The sequence below is a fragment of the Canis lupus genome, chromosome 28, assembly GCF_048164855.1.
Source record: "Canis lupus baileyi chromosome 28, mCanLup2.hap1, whole genome shotgun sequence".
In the NCBI taxonomy this organism is placed as follows: Eukaryota; Metazoa; Chordata; class Mammalia; order Carnivora; family Canidae; genus Canis; species Canis lupus.
This window is the reverse complement of record NC_132865.1, coordinates 15,018,111-15,030,661: the sequence shown is the minus strand read 5'-3', so window position 1 is coordinate 15,030,661 and position 12,551 is coordinate 15,018,111. Positions and strand designations below refer to the sequence as shown.

The following is a 12,551-nucleotide window of genomic DNA, read 5'->3' as shown; positions in this document are numbered from 1 at the left end:
CAGGTGAGGGTTTATAGCATTTGAATAGTGTGTGTAAGAAAAGACTCATGGAGCAGATAGAAGAGGCAGTTTCACATTACTCCTGGCATTCCTCCGCCAGCAGCATGCACCCCAGTGTGAACAGAGAAACCCTCCCTGTGGGGGAAGGAAAGTGAAGTGAGGACCCACTTCCCCAGAGACCCCAGCGCTGACTGGTTCACTGGACCCCAGGTGATTCCTGTAGTCCAACCTCAGGGAGGGCTCTTGCAGACTCCAGCTCTGGGCCCCCACAACCCAGTGCCACCACCAGGCACCAGGCAGCTCCCTGGGACCAAAGCTCCCTCCCAGCTGACCCCAGCACCAGGCTGGCCCCCCGGCAGCACCAGCCTTCTGGCCTACAGCCATGAATCTGGATGCAAGGCCCAGCCCAGGGGTCCTCCATAGTCCTGACCCCGACTCCCCTAGACTTAGGACCCAACCTTGCATGTGGACCATTTGGATTTCAGGTAAATTTCCACCTAACAATTGACTCTTATACCAACTTTCTTTGCCAAATATTTCTCTCAGAGACCTTATGGGGAGGCCTTGGTATGTCTGGGATCATATTCCTACATTTTGGGGTTCCCTGGTCATAAGATAAGAGCATTGTGATCTTATCCCCAATTCTAATGTAATCACTTGTCATATATAAACAAACCTATGTCTAACTGTTCAAAAGAACAGTTGTTAGGTGGAACTTACCCCTGAAATCCAAGAGACAGTAACTATGGCAAACCAGACTGGGCCACAGGGAGCCACCAGTTTCCCTAAATCATTTGCATTTTACTACAGTGATTCTACCTCCTAAGTATAATTCAAATAATTTCTTGGACTATGCCTATCAAATCAATGTTTCTCCTCCTAGGAAAGGAGCAAGGGAAAGAATAGAACGAGGAGTTTGATAGTATACATAGAATTTTCTATTTGAAATTTTATTTTAAAAAGAGAGGAAAATTAAAAAAAAAAAAGAGAGAGAGAGAGAGGAAAATAATTAATTAATTACTTGAGAAGCATTTACTCAGTATTATGACCTGTCTTCAATTACTCTCTGTTCACCAGGGGTAGCTAACATCCATTCTTCTCTAAATCTAAGCCTAGTCATGGTCTCCTTCCTTCTCTTCTCTCTTGCTCTGAGTCATTGTTTTGATCTGCTTTCAGGTCCTATGCTAATCGGTGTCCCAAGCTGACCCATGCTGGTTCATTTAAGTGAAGCAGTGCTGTTGTGCTTCTTGAAAAGAATTTTTGTTTCTTCTTCTCTTCTTGTTCATCATGAAATCCTTAAATTCTCACGTCCTGATCTGCATTATTCTCTGCTTGCTATGATCTATGCAATGCTGAAGTGATGAGGCACATCTACGTCACTGATGTGCCCCTCTGGTAATGTGCCCTACAGAATGCTGCATGTCCTGCTGGAGAGGAGTGAGGGGTATTATGAATCCCTAGATGGAAAGGAAAATTAGTTTGTATAGTACTTAGAAAACTATCCAAAATCTTTATATTCAAGTCCCTCCTTCCACCTGACCCACTCTCTTGAGTAGAGGCAAGGGGAAAAAATTAACAGTTTTATTTTTTATTTGGGACCCATTTTTCATTTGGGACTCTTCTAACTTCTGTGCACTCCTTATGTTGTTGAAGACTGACTCTACCTTTTCTGTCTCCACCCCAGAAAGCCTGGGGAAATATGTGCTACTCCTGGAGCATCAGGTAACTCAGGGCATATCCTCTGTTTCCTCTGGCCCCTGTGGTTGGTTTATGTTTGATATTCACCAATAAACTAAGGATATTATTAGTGATATTGAGAAAAAAGTGAAATCCTGGATCTAACAGAAATAGAGGTCAAATGAAAGGCAAACACATACTACATGCAAGTCAGAGATGAATGACAACTATGGTCTTAATCAGAGTTTTGGAAAAGACTTTGTGTGACTCCTGACTCACACAGAGGGAAAGCAATTTACATTTCACATCTGAGACAGAACAATCTGTCACTTAGAAATATTTGGGTCAGTAATATCGTCGGAGAATGAAATCACGATGAGAACGTGAGAGTGATCCCAAATAAACTGGATAATCAGAAAAATTCCAAGACATGAAATCTTCCTTCCTTTTCCTTCATATTTATGTATATATATGTGTGTGTGTAATTATGTATATATATATTTGTATATTTATATTGTATAATATATTGTATATGTATATATGCATATTTATATATTATGTATATAAATTTATATATATTATATGTGCACAGATATATGTGAACTTATATATACATTTTATATATAATAAATTTATATAGTATATATGTAATCTCTACTCTGCCACTAAGAGACTGGCAGATGATAGGTGGTTTACAAATTTCATCCAGATTAGAAAATTATTAGATTCTCTGCATCTTTACCCTATGATGGAATTTTACTTACAGACATTTAGAATTGTTAGCAGGAACAAAAAAATAAAAATGGTTTCTTAAGGAAGCATATTGTGATATGGAGAAAAGATAATATAGGCATATACAGGTATGAAGAAAAAGAATAAATTGAAATATTTCATTTTTCAACAAAATGACTTCGGATGTGTCTTTAAAGGATTTTCTATTTAAACTATCATTTAAAAATTATCTACTTTATAGATCTTGGGGCTTAAAAATAATGGTTGCTGCTATATACAAATACTTTGTGAAAAAAACATTAAAATCACATATGTGTAAACATTTAAGGCTGGTTATCAGCAGCAGAGCTGTCTTTGTTTACCATAAATGTCAGACTCAAATTCTTCCAAATTCATTTGTGCTAAAAAGGATGTCACACTTCAGTTCACTACATCCTCACACTGTGACTAACAGAGATTTTTACCCATGACCAAAACTCAGCTGCATTGTCTAGGCAATACTTTATTGTATCCTAAAGCATCCCTTCTACAGAAAAAAAAAAAAAAAAAAACCTGAGCTGCCTGGTTTTTCCTCTAGAAACTGCTCAGCTGTCCTGCAGGTTGCTATTTGCACTCGGCAGCCTGGGAGGTTGCTAAGCAGCAAGCAATGCTTCTCTGCTCAAAGACCTGCTATGTTTCAGGGCCTTCTTGCTCTAGATTTTCTATTTAATGATAAAGGGACTTAATAAAGCAATATTGGCTGAGCTTTTACTTAAAACATATTCAATGTCCTTGATATAGTGACCATTTTAGTAACAGCACTTCATTTGTGTTGAGATCATAGTATGTTAGATTTCCAGTGTTATTCAGCAGTTATCATGTCTACATCCCCAGTTTACAGATGAAAAAACTGAAGCTCAGAAATGGGAAGTAAAATTTCTAATTTGTGGGTAAGTAAATTGTTTATATTCCTCAGAACCCACTCTGAGTATAAACTCCACTGTCAGGAAAATTATCAAGGAGAGTGAGTTGCTGAGACCAGATCGACACTGGATAAAGGATCCCCTCAGATCTAACAAAAAAAGTCCTTCTAAACAGCCCTTACTTCTTTTCTTGGTCTCACATCAAGAAATGGATGAACATCGGAAATCCAGAAAAATTCACATAATACATGTACATTTAAGTTCATTTAAACTCAGAATACATAGGTTCCCTAAAGTCCATCTAAAAATACTGTAGGTTAAGGGACACCTAAGTGGCTCAGTGGTTGAGCACCTGCCTTCTGCCCAGGACATGGTCCCAGAGTCCTGGGATCCAGTCCCACATCAGGCTCCCTGCATGGAGCCTGTTTCTCTCTCTACCTGTGTCTCTGCCTCTCTCTTTCTGTCTCTCATGAATAAATACAAATCTTTAAAAAACAAATACTGTAGGTTAAAATCCCAATTCTAAATGTTCTGGATGTCAAGAATATTCTCATATATTTTGAACTCATCATTGCTTTGTCCTTCTTAATATTCATTGAGTACTTACTATGTTCTAGGAGCTTTACCTGTATTCAGATATTCATTCGTCTTAAAAACCCTAAAGATTGTTACAATTATACTCTTCATCTTACAGATGAGGGAATTGAAACACAGAGACATTAAGTAATTTGGTGAAGGTCACAGAGCCAATAAGTGGTAGTATTAAGACCAAGATTCTAACTTACATGGTCTCGCTCCAGAGCTGGAATGTGCTTTTCACCACAGAATAATGTGATTGATCAAGCATTCGAAACATGCCACTCACTTTTGTTGACTTCTTCAGTTTTCCAAACCTTCTGAAGAAGGTTATCATTATTATTTCCATTTTTTAGATGAAGAAACTGAGATTTATAGAGATGAAGTCCAATGTTGCTAAAGCTATGAAGTTATAGAACTGAGAAATAGACCCAGACCTTCTAACACACAGGGGGCAGCATTACTTTCTTTATAGCAGTACACTCCAATAGAATTTTCTACATTTGGGACACCTGGGTGGCTCAGGGGTTAAGCGTCTGCCTTCGGCTCAGGTTGTGATCTCGGGATCCAGGGATCAAGTCCCACATCGGACTCCCTGCATGGAGCCTGCTTCTCCCTCTGTCTGTGTCTCTGCCTCTTTCTGTATGAATAAATAAATAAAATCTTTTTTTAAAAAAAAGAATTTTATACATTGATGTAAATGTCCAGAATGGTAGACACTACTTGCATCTTTATTATAATTGTTCACACTGATATTACAACTGAAAACATAGGAACAAAGGACCTGATTTTGTATGAGAATTGAAGCATGAATTCCAATCGTTAAAATAATGTCCACACAAAATACAGCATCCATTCCTGATCAAAACTCTTCAGAGTGTAGGGATAGAGGGAACATTCCTCGACATCTTAAAAGCCATCTATGAAAAGCCCACAGCAAATATCATTCTCAATGGGGAAGCACTGGGAGCCTTTCCCCTAAGATCAGGAACAAGACAGGGATGTCCACTCTCACCACTGCTATTCAACATAGTACTGGAAGTCCTAGCCTCAGCAATCAACAAAAAGACATTAAAGGCATTCAAATTGGCAAAGAAGAAGTCAAACTCACCCTCTTCACCGATGACATGATACTCTACATAGAAAACCCCAAAGCCTCCACCCCAAGATTGCTAGAACTCATACAGCAATTCGGTAGCGTGGCAGGATACAAAATCAATGCCCAGAAATCAGTGGCATTTCTATACACTAACAATGAGACTGAAGAAAGAGAAATTAAGGAGTCAATCCCATTTACAATTGCACCCAAAAGCATAAGATACCTAGGAATAAACCTAACCAAAGAGGTAAAGGATCTGTGCCCTCAAAACTATAGAACATTTCTGAAAGAAATTGAGGAAGACACAAAGAGATGGAAAAATATTCCATGCTCATGGATTGGCAGAATTAATATTGTGAAAATGTCAATGTTACCAAGGGCAATATACACGTTTAATGCAATCCCTATCAAAATACCATGGACTTTCTTCAGAGAGTTAGAACAAATTATTTTAAGATTTGTGTGGAATCAGAAAAGACCCCGAATAGCCAGGGGAATTTTAAAAAAGAAAACCATGTCTGGGGGCATCACAATGCCAGACTTCAGGTTGTACTACAAAGCTGTGGTCATCAAGACAGTGTGGTCCTGGCACAAAAACAGACACATAGATCAGTGGAACAGAATAGAGAATCCAGAAATGGACCCTGAACTTTATGGGCAACTAATATTCGATAAAGGAGGAAAGACTATCCATTGGAAGAAAGACAGTCTCTTCAATAAATGGTGCTGGGAAAATTGGACATCCACATGCAGAAGAATGAAACTAGACCACTCTCTTTCACCATACACAAAGATAAACTCAAAATGGATGAAAGATCTAAATGTGAGACAAGAATCCATCAAAATCCTAGAGAAGAACACAGGCAACACCCTTTTTGAACTCGGCCGTAGTAACTTCTTGCAAGATACATCCACGAAGGCAAAAGAAACAAAAGCAAAAATGAACTATTGGGACTTCATCAAGATAAGAAGCTTTTGCACAGCAAAGGATACAGTCAACAAAACTCAAAGACAACCTACAGAATGGGAGAAGATATTTGCAAATGACATATCAGATAAAGGGCTAGTTTCCAAGATCTATAAAGAACTTATTAAACTCAACACCAAAGAAACAAACAATCCAATCATGAAATGGGCAAAAGACATGAACAGAAATCTCACAGAGGAAGACATAGACATGGCCAACATGCACATGAGAAAATGCTCTGCATCACTTGCCATCAGGGAAATACAAATCAAAACCACAATGAGATACCACCTCACACCGGTGAGAATGGGGAAAATTAACAAGGCAGGAAACAACAAATGTTGGAGAGGATGCGGAGAAAAGGGAACCCTCATACACTGTTGGTGGGAATGTGAACTGGTGCAGCCACTCTGAAAAACTGTGTGGAGGTTCCTCAAAGAGTTAAAAATATACCTGCCCTACGACCCAGCAATTGCACTGTTGGGGATTTACCCCAAAGATACAAATGCAATGAAACGCCGGGACACCTGCACCCCGATGTTTATAGCAGCAATGGCCACGATAGCCAAACTGTGGAAGGAGCCTCGGTGTCCAACGAAAGATGAATGGATAAAGAAGATGTGGTTTATGTATACAATGGAATATTACTCAGCTATTAGAAATTCAAATACCCACCATTTGCTTCAACGTGGATGGAACTGGAGGGTATTATGCTGAGTGAAGTAAGTCAGTCAGAGAAGGACAAACATTATATGTTCTCATTCATTTGAGGAATATAAATAATAGTGAAAGGGAATATAAGGGAAGGGAGAAGAAATGTGTGGGAAATATCAGAAAGGGAGACAGAACGTAAAGACTGCTAACTCTGGGAAACGAACTAGGGGTGGTAGAAGGGGAGGAGGGCGGGGGGTGGGAGTGAATGGGTGACGGGCACTGGGGGTTATTCTGTATGTTAGTAAATTGAACACCAATAAAAAATAAATTAAAAAAAAATAATGTCCACAGAGCTGTTATCATAAATATCTTTATTCTAATTAAATCAAAGAAAAGACAAAACAAAATTTTAAAAAGTTAGGTAAAAAAAAAAAAAGGTCACACCTACTGCTACAATTTCCAAACATAAGTGAAATAAAGTGATATTCTTTCTTGATTGTATGTACTTCATCCATTTTTTTTCTTGGAATCCTTTTTTATCCCCAAGTCAGACTTCGGACATCCTGGTTGATACTTTCTTTTAGATTCATTGCTTGGGTTTGGTTTCTCAGCACAAATATACTGATTTCATGCTCTTATTTATTAATCTAGTCACATATTAAAGAAATTGAACTGAATGATCAGTTTGACTGGTATAGTAGGTATAGACATGAGGATGTTCTCATGCCATCCATTAAAAAGATATACTTTCAATTTCCACACCTACATTGTAGTAGATAGGCCAGCCCAGTCATAATTAACAAAGCTGGAACAGAAATATGAGTTTATATATGTTATGAAATCCAAATTGTATCTTCTTCTCCCCTGCCCTGCTCCTATTAATAGTTAAATTCATGATTCACCATTCTACATGCTTAGGACTGCCTTGTCTCTAGCTCTGGCTTCAGTTTTTATTTTGGGTAACATTCACAGGTCAGCTATCAAGGCAGCTCCTCTTTATGATTACCGTTGAACAGACTTCTGAATATTGGTCATATTATAGATGGAATGTTTGTGTCCCTCACCTTCAACTAAATGTGAAAGCCCTAACCAAATACAGGCCAATGTGCCTGTATTTGGAGGTGGAGCTTCCAAGGAAGTAAAAAAGGTTAAATGAGGTCAAAAGAGTGGGGCCTTGATCTGATAGGATTACTGTCCTTATAAGAAGAGACACCAAGAAAGCACTCTCTCACACGCTCTCTCTCTCAGCCTCTCTCTCTCTCTCTCTCTCTCTCACACACACACACACACACACACACACAAGCTCAGAGGAAAGATAATGTGAGGACAAAGCAGTTGTCTCTGAGCCAGAAAAAGGATCCTTGCCAGAAATAGAACCCTATTGGCACCTTGATCTTGTACTTTCCAGTCTCCAGAACTGTGAGAAAATAAACTTCTGTTGTCTAAGCCCTACAGTCTGTAGTATTTTGTTATGGCAGCCAGGTAGCGTAATATATATCTCTTGCTGACATGGGCAGAAAGTGACTGCCATGAACTCTCAAAGAACAGAGATTAGGGACCAGTCCTTTTCACAAGTTCAGAAAAAGTAGAAAAAAAAAATGGACTAACCAACCAAGCCAATGTACAGATAGATGTCGCCCACAACTCTGCACCCTGAGAAGAGATGACCAGGAATGGGCACTCAACATACTGCTCACAAAGTTAAAAGCCTCTAGAAAGGGTTCCACGAGGACCAGCACTTGTGGAGGAGTAAGAAGCTCCGAGAAAGATCCACATCATTGGGGTGGACATGGCACATTCAGAGTGGAAGAGGCCCAATTGTTGATATTTGAATCCAGTTTCAGCCAGGCGCAGGCTACCAATATCCCAAGGAGAAATTAAGGAGAATAAGCAATGCCAATTCAATTCCACACATACTTATTGATACGTACCCTGTACCAGGCTAGCTCATAGCTACTGCAATAACATATATATGCACAGAGAGTATTAGTGGATCACAGAAGACAAACAATGATGGTAGTCATGGAGGAAGAAGTTGAGTAAAGAGATGCTCTTGAATGAGGTGATATTAGAATTAAAAATGCAAGGTTATGAGAGAGATAGGTTGAAAACAAAGGGAAAAGGACAGGTAGAGATGACAAGGTGAATATAAGTTTGAAAAGGAAAAAGAACATGGCAGACTGGGTGACCTCAGGCAAATCGATATCGCTAAAGAGTAAATCCTAACATGGAGATTGGTGATATTTGTTGCTGGAAATCTAGGTAGAAGTCAGATCATGAAGAGATGCATGTATTGTGCTAAGAAAATTGGGCATTATGTTATTGGTAATGGACATCTTTGAAGAGCATTAAGCAGAAGAGTTACATGTTACATGTAAGTGGTCCCAATGGGAGTGTGAAGAAGGGACTGGTTCAAAGACCAAAAGTTTTTTACCAAACCAGGCAAGAGATAAGGAATGGTAACTAATTAGACTACTAAGACTATTAAGAGACAAGGTAGTAGTTAGTAGTTGGAATAGAGCATAGAGAACAAATTCAAAAACTAGTTACAGAAAGAATGGACAGGATTGCATGTCTGAATGTGGAAGACAAGAAAGAAGACAAAAACAAGGTTGCTAGCTTGAGTGACTACATAGGTTATTGCCTCCAGGGGACACAGAGAATATGGAAGGTGACCACAGATGTAAGTTCAGTTCAGAAATCCTGAATTTTAATTGCCTCTTGCATAGGCAGGAGGTCATATACAGGCAGCCATTGGATACAGAAGTTTAAATTTTATTAGACATATTTGGTCTACAAGATGTAAATATGGAGATCAACAAAGTTTAGGAGAATATTGAAATAGATAAGATTAGTCAGGAAAGGCATGCAAAGAGGAAAGAATTTTCCCAACATTTTAAAAGGAATGTGGAGGAGAAAGAGAAGCCTGGCAGGGAGCAGCTACAATATAAGGAACATCTGGGATCTTACAAGCCAGGAGAGTAATTTGGAGTGATTGACAGCATCACTGAAACAAAGATACCAAGTGAATAAATACCAAAAATGCCATTTTAGTTTTGTAAATACTTGGTCACTGATAACCTTAGAACAGTTTCAGTGGAGTGGCTGGGATGGCAACCAAAGGCTGAAGAGTAAAACGTAAGTGGGAGGTAGGGAAATCAAGACAGGGAGTAGAGCCTCTTCTTTGGAAAGGTATATATAATTCTACACCAAATATTACAGATCAAGGAGATTAAGAGAGACACGCAACAGCTCAATTAACCAATCTCTTCATGTCCAAAGGGAAAACATCCTATTAAGTTGTAAATAGCCCTTGTATTGGCACTACATGGAAAGGGAGATCAAAAATGAAATCAAAAACATCATGTTTGAACATGAAAAACAAAGCTCTATTCTGAGTGGTGGATGAGATATAAAGAAATGCCAGATGCAGCCTGTGGTCCCCCAGGCTCACCATAGCACATAGAGATGAGACTCAAAATAATCAAGAACTAAATGGTCAGAGAGCAGCTGAGAGTCAGATCTTAAAAATGAATAAGGCACCAGTGTATGTTTACTTCTTTGTTCATATGCAACCTAACTATTCTCACTTATTATCTCTTTCAAGGAAGTCACTGAAAGGATGTGACCACCAGTTGACCTGTGAGCTAGACCCCTGGCAATCAGAAGCTCTTTGTTCTTGGCATGTATGATCTGCCCACTGTTTCAGCACTAGAAGCAAGCCTTAAGAGAGGAATGTGTTATTGAGACCATCTGGATTAGATATATGACTGAACCCCACCCATTGAGGCCTCTATATAAACTCTTAAGATTTTGCTGGATAAGTACTGAGATCTACTCATCTTGTGGCCACCAAAGACAAGCCTTGTATGCAAGTTCCTTCGCCTATTAAAACTGCTGTCTACAGATCTGGAATAGCTTGACTCTTTCTTCAGTCTCTTTCTGCCCTCCATATACAGGCGCCAATTCCAAATTTTATGAGAAGAACTCTCCAGGTTTTGAACCAATACCCTTCATTTGAAAACCTGACTCCTGACAACTAAACTCCCAGCACATTCCCTTGCAGCCCCTAAACTACTGGGTAGAGTTAATACCATTGCCCCTGGCTCCGCGGGGGAGAGGCCCTTTGATCGCCCCATCTGAGGCCATTTAGGACTCCCGTAGGACCAGCTCATCACCATAATGGGGAATGTAAAGAACCCCAGAGCAATAGCAGAGTATAAAGATCATATGGCTGCTGGCCTGCTCCAGCATTGTGCTCACATTTCACTAGGTCTTGCTTCTGTGATTAAACCCAACCTACCATACTAAATCAAAGAGTACAACCCTGGACCATTTCCTTTGGAATATTGCTTGAATCTTCACATTAGTCCCTGTCAGGAGTCTGTTCATCTAAGTCTAGATTCCTGCCTCATGCCCACCACAGGATTAGATTTCATCATCCAGAAGTTTTGCCCAGGAGCTGGGGTAGCCATGAATATGCTCTTAGATCCCTTCCTATAGAGAAGACAGCCACAGCAAAAGTTGTCCACAGCATGGGTATTACGGCCTGGGGGATCTTGAAGCTGACACAAAGTCTTAGTATATCAGTTCAAGTCCTCTTTTGTTTCATGAAGAATGTACATATATATCTCTTTCTATAAATCAATAGATCAGTAGTGTGCTTACTTTGCTAATGCTCAGTGTAATCTTTGTCTTTTCTGCAGAGATATCTGTGCCTAAAAAGATCTTCGGAAGAAGGATCTATACAAAGTGAAAGCACTTGAAAGTTTTAGATTCTATCCATTATTGATCACAATACCATGGAAGGAGGATTTATGCGCCATGGCCATAGGCAAGTCATTTAAGGACTCTTTGGCTTGGTTTCTTTAACTTTAATTGTGGTAATAATACCTGCCTTAGTTACTGTCAATAGGTAACTATTATCATAGGGTAGTTGTAATGTTAAAAGAATGTATTACTTAACTTATTTGTGCCTCAGTTTCTTTACCCAAAAAAACAGGAATAATAAAAGCACCTACCTCATAGAATTGTGGTAAAAAAAAAAAACTACTTGTGTATATAAAATATTGAAATACTTCTCATATACAAAGGATACTTTTCCAAGGAGATATACAAATGGCCATCACTAGCGTGTAAAAATATGCTCGACATCACAAATGATTAGAAAAAATGCAAATCAAAACCACAATGAGACACTTCTTACCTCTTACCTTCCAGAATGGTTATTATCCAAAAAAAAAAAAAAAAAAAGGAAGTGTTGGTGGTTGAAGAGGATGTAGAGAAATTATGTCTTTTGGTAGGAATGTAAAATGGTTCACTCATTATAGCAAATAGTATGGAGTTTCCTCAAAATATTAAAAATAGAATTTCTATATGATCTATCATTCTCACCTTAGGGTATATATCCAAAAGAATTGAAAACAATATCTCAAAGAGATAGTTGCATAGCTATGTTCATTGTAGCATTATTCACAATAAGCAAGAAGTAGAAGAATTTAAATATCCATCAATGGATGGAAACATTTTACGTATATATAAAATTTTATATATAAAATATATAAAATGTTTTGTATATATAAACATTTTATATATTTTATATATATATATATATACACACACACACACACACACAAACACACACACACACATATATGCAATGGAGTATTATTCAGCCTTAAAAAAAAAAGAAAGAAAGAAAGTCCTGTCATATGCTACAATATGGACGAACCTGGAAGACACTACGCTAAGTGAAACAGGCCAGTTACAGAAGGACAAGTACTGCATGATACCACTTATACGAGGTATCTAAAATAATCAAACAGAAGGTAGAATGGAGTGCAAGAGAACAGGGGTAGGGGCAGTTGGGGAATTTTTGTTGGGTGGGTGTAGAGTTTCAATCATGCAGCATGGTAGTAGAGGTGGGTGGTTCCTGGGCATCTCT

General features: G+C 38.7%; 1 long non-coding RNA gene across 8 annotated transcripts in view; it reads left to right on the top strand.

Annotated features, from left to right (window-relative positions):
- LOC140620225 (uncharacterized) overlaps positions 1 to 11,511 on the top strand; it is a 96,094-nt gene extending 84,583 nt beyond the window's left edge. For 6 of the 8 annotated variants that reach the window (XR_012020003.1, XR_012020000.1, XR_012019998.1 and 3 more), the window contains one exon: positions 10,215 to 11,114. This is a non-coding gene — a long non-coding RNA (uncharacterized lncRNA). Of the gene's footprint in view, positions 1 to 10,214; positions 11,115 to 11,313 lie in introns of those variants that run through there. The other 2 variants (XR_012020002.1, XR_012019999.1) reach the window with 1 other exon arrangement.
- Positions 11,512 to 12,551: the final 1,040 nt, after the last annotated feature.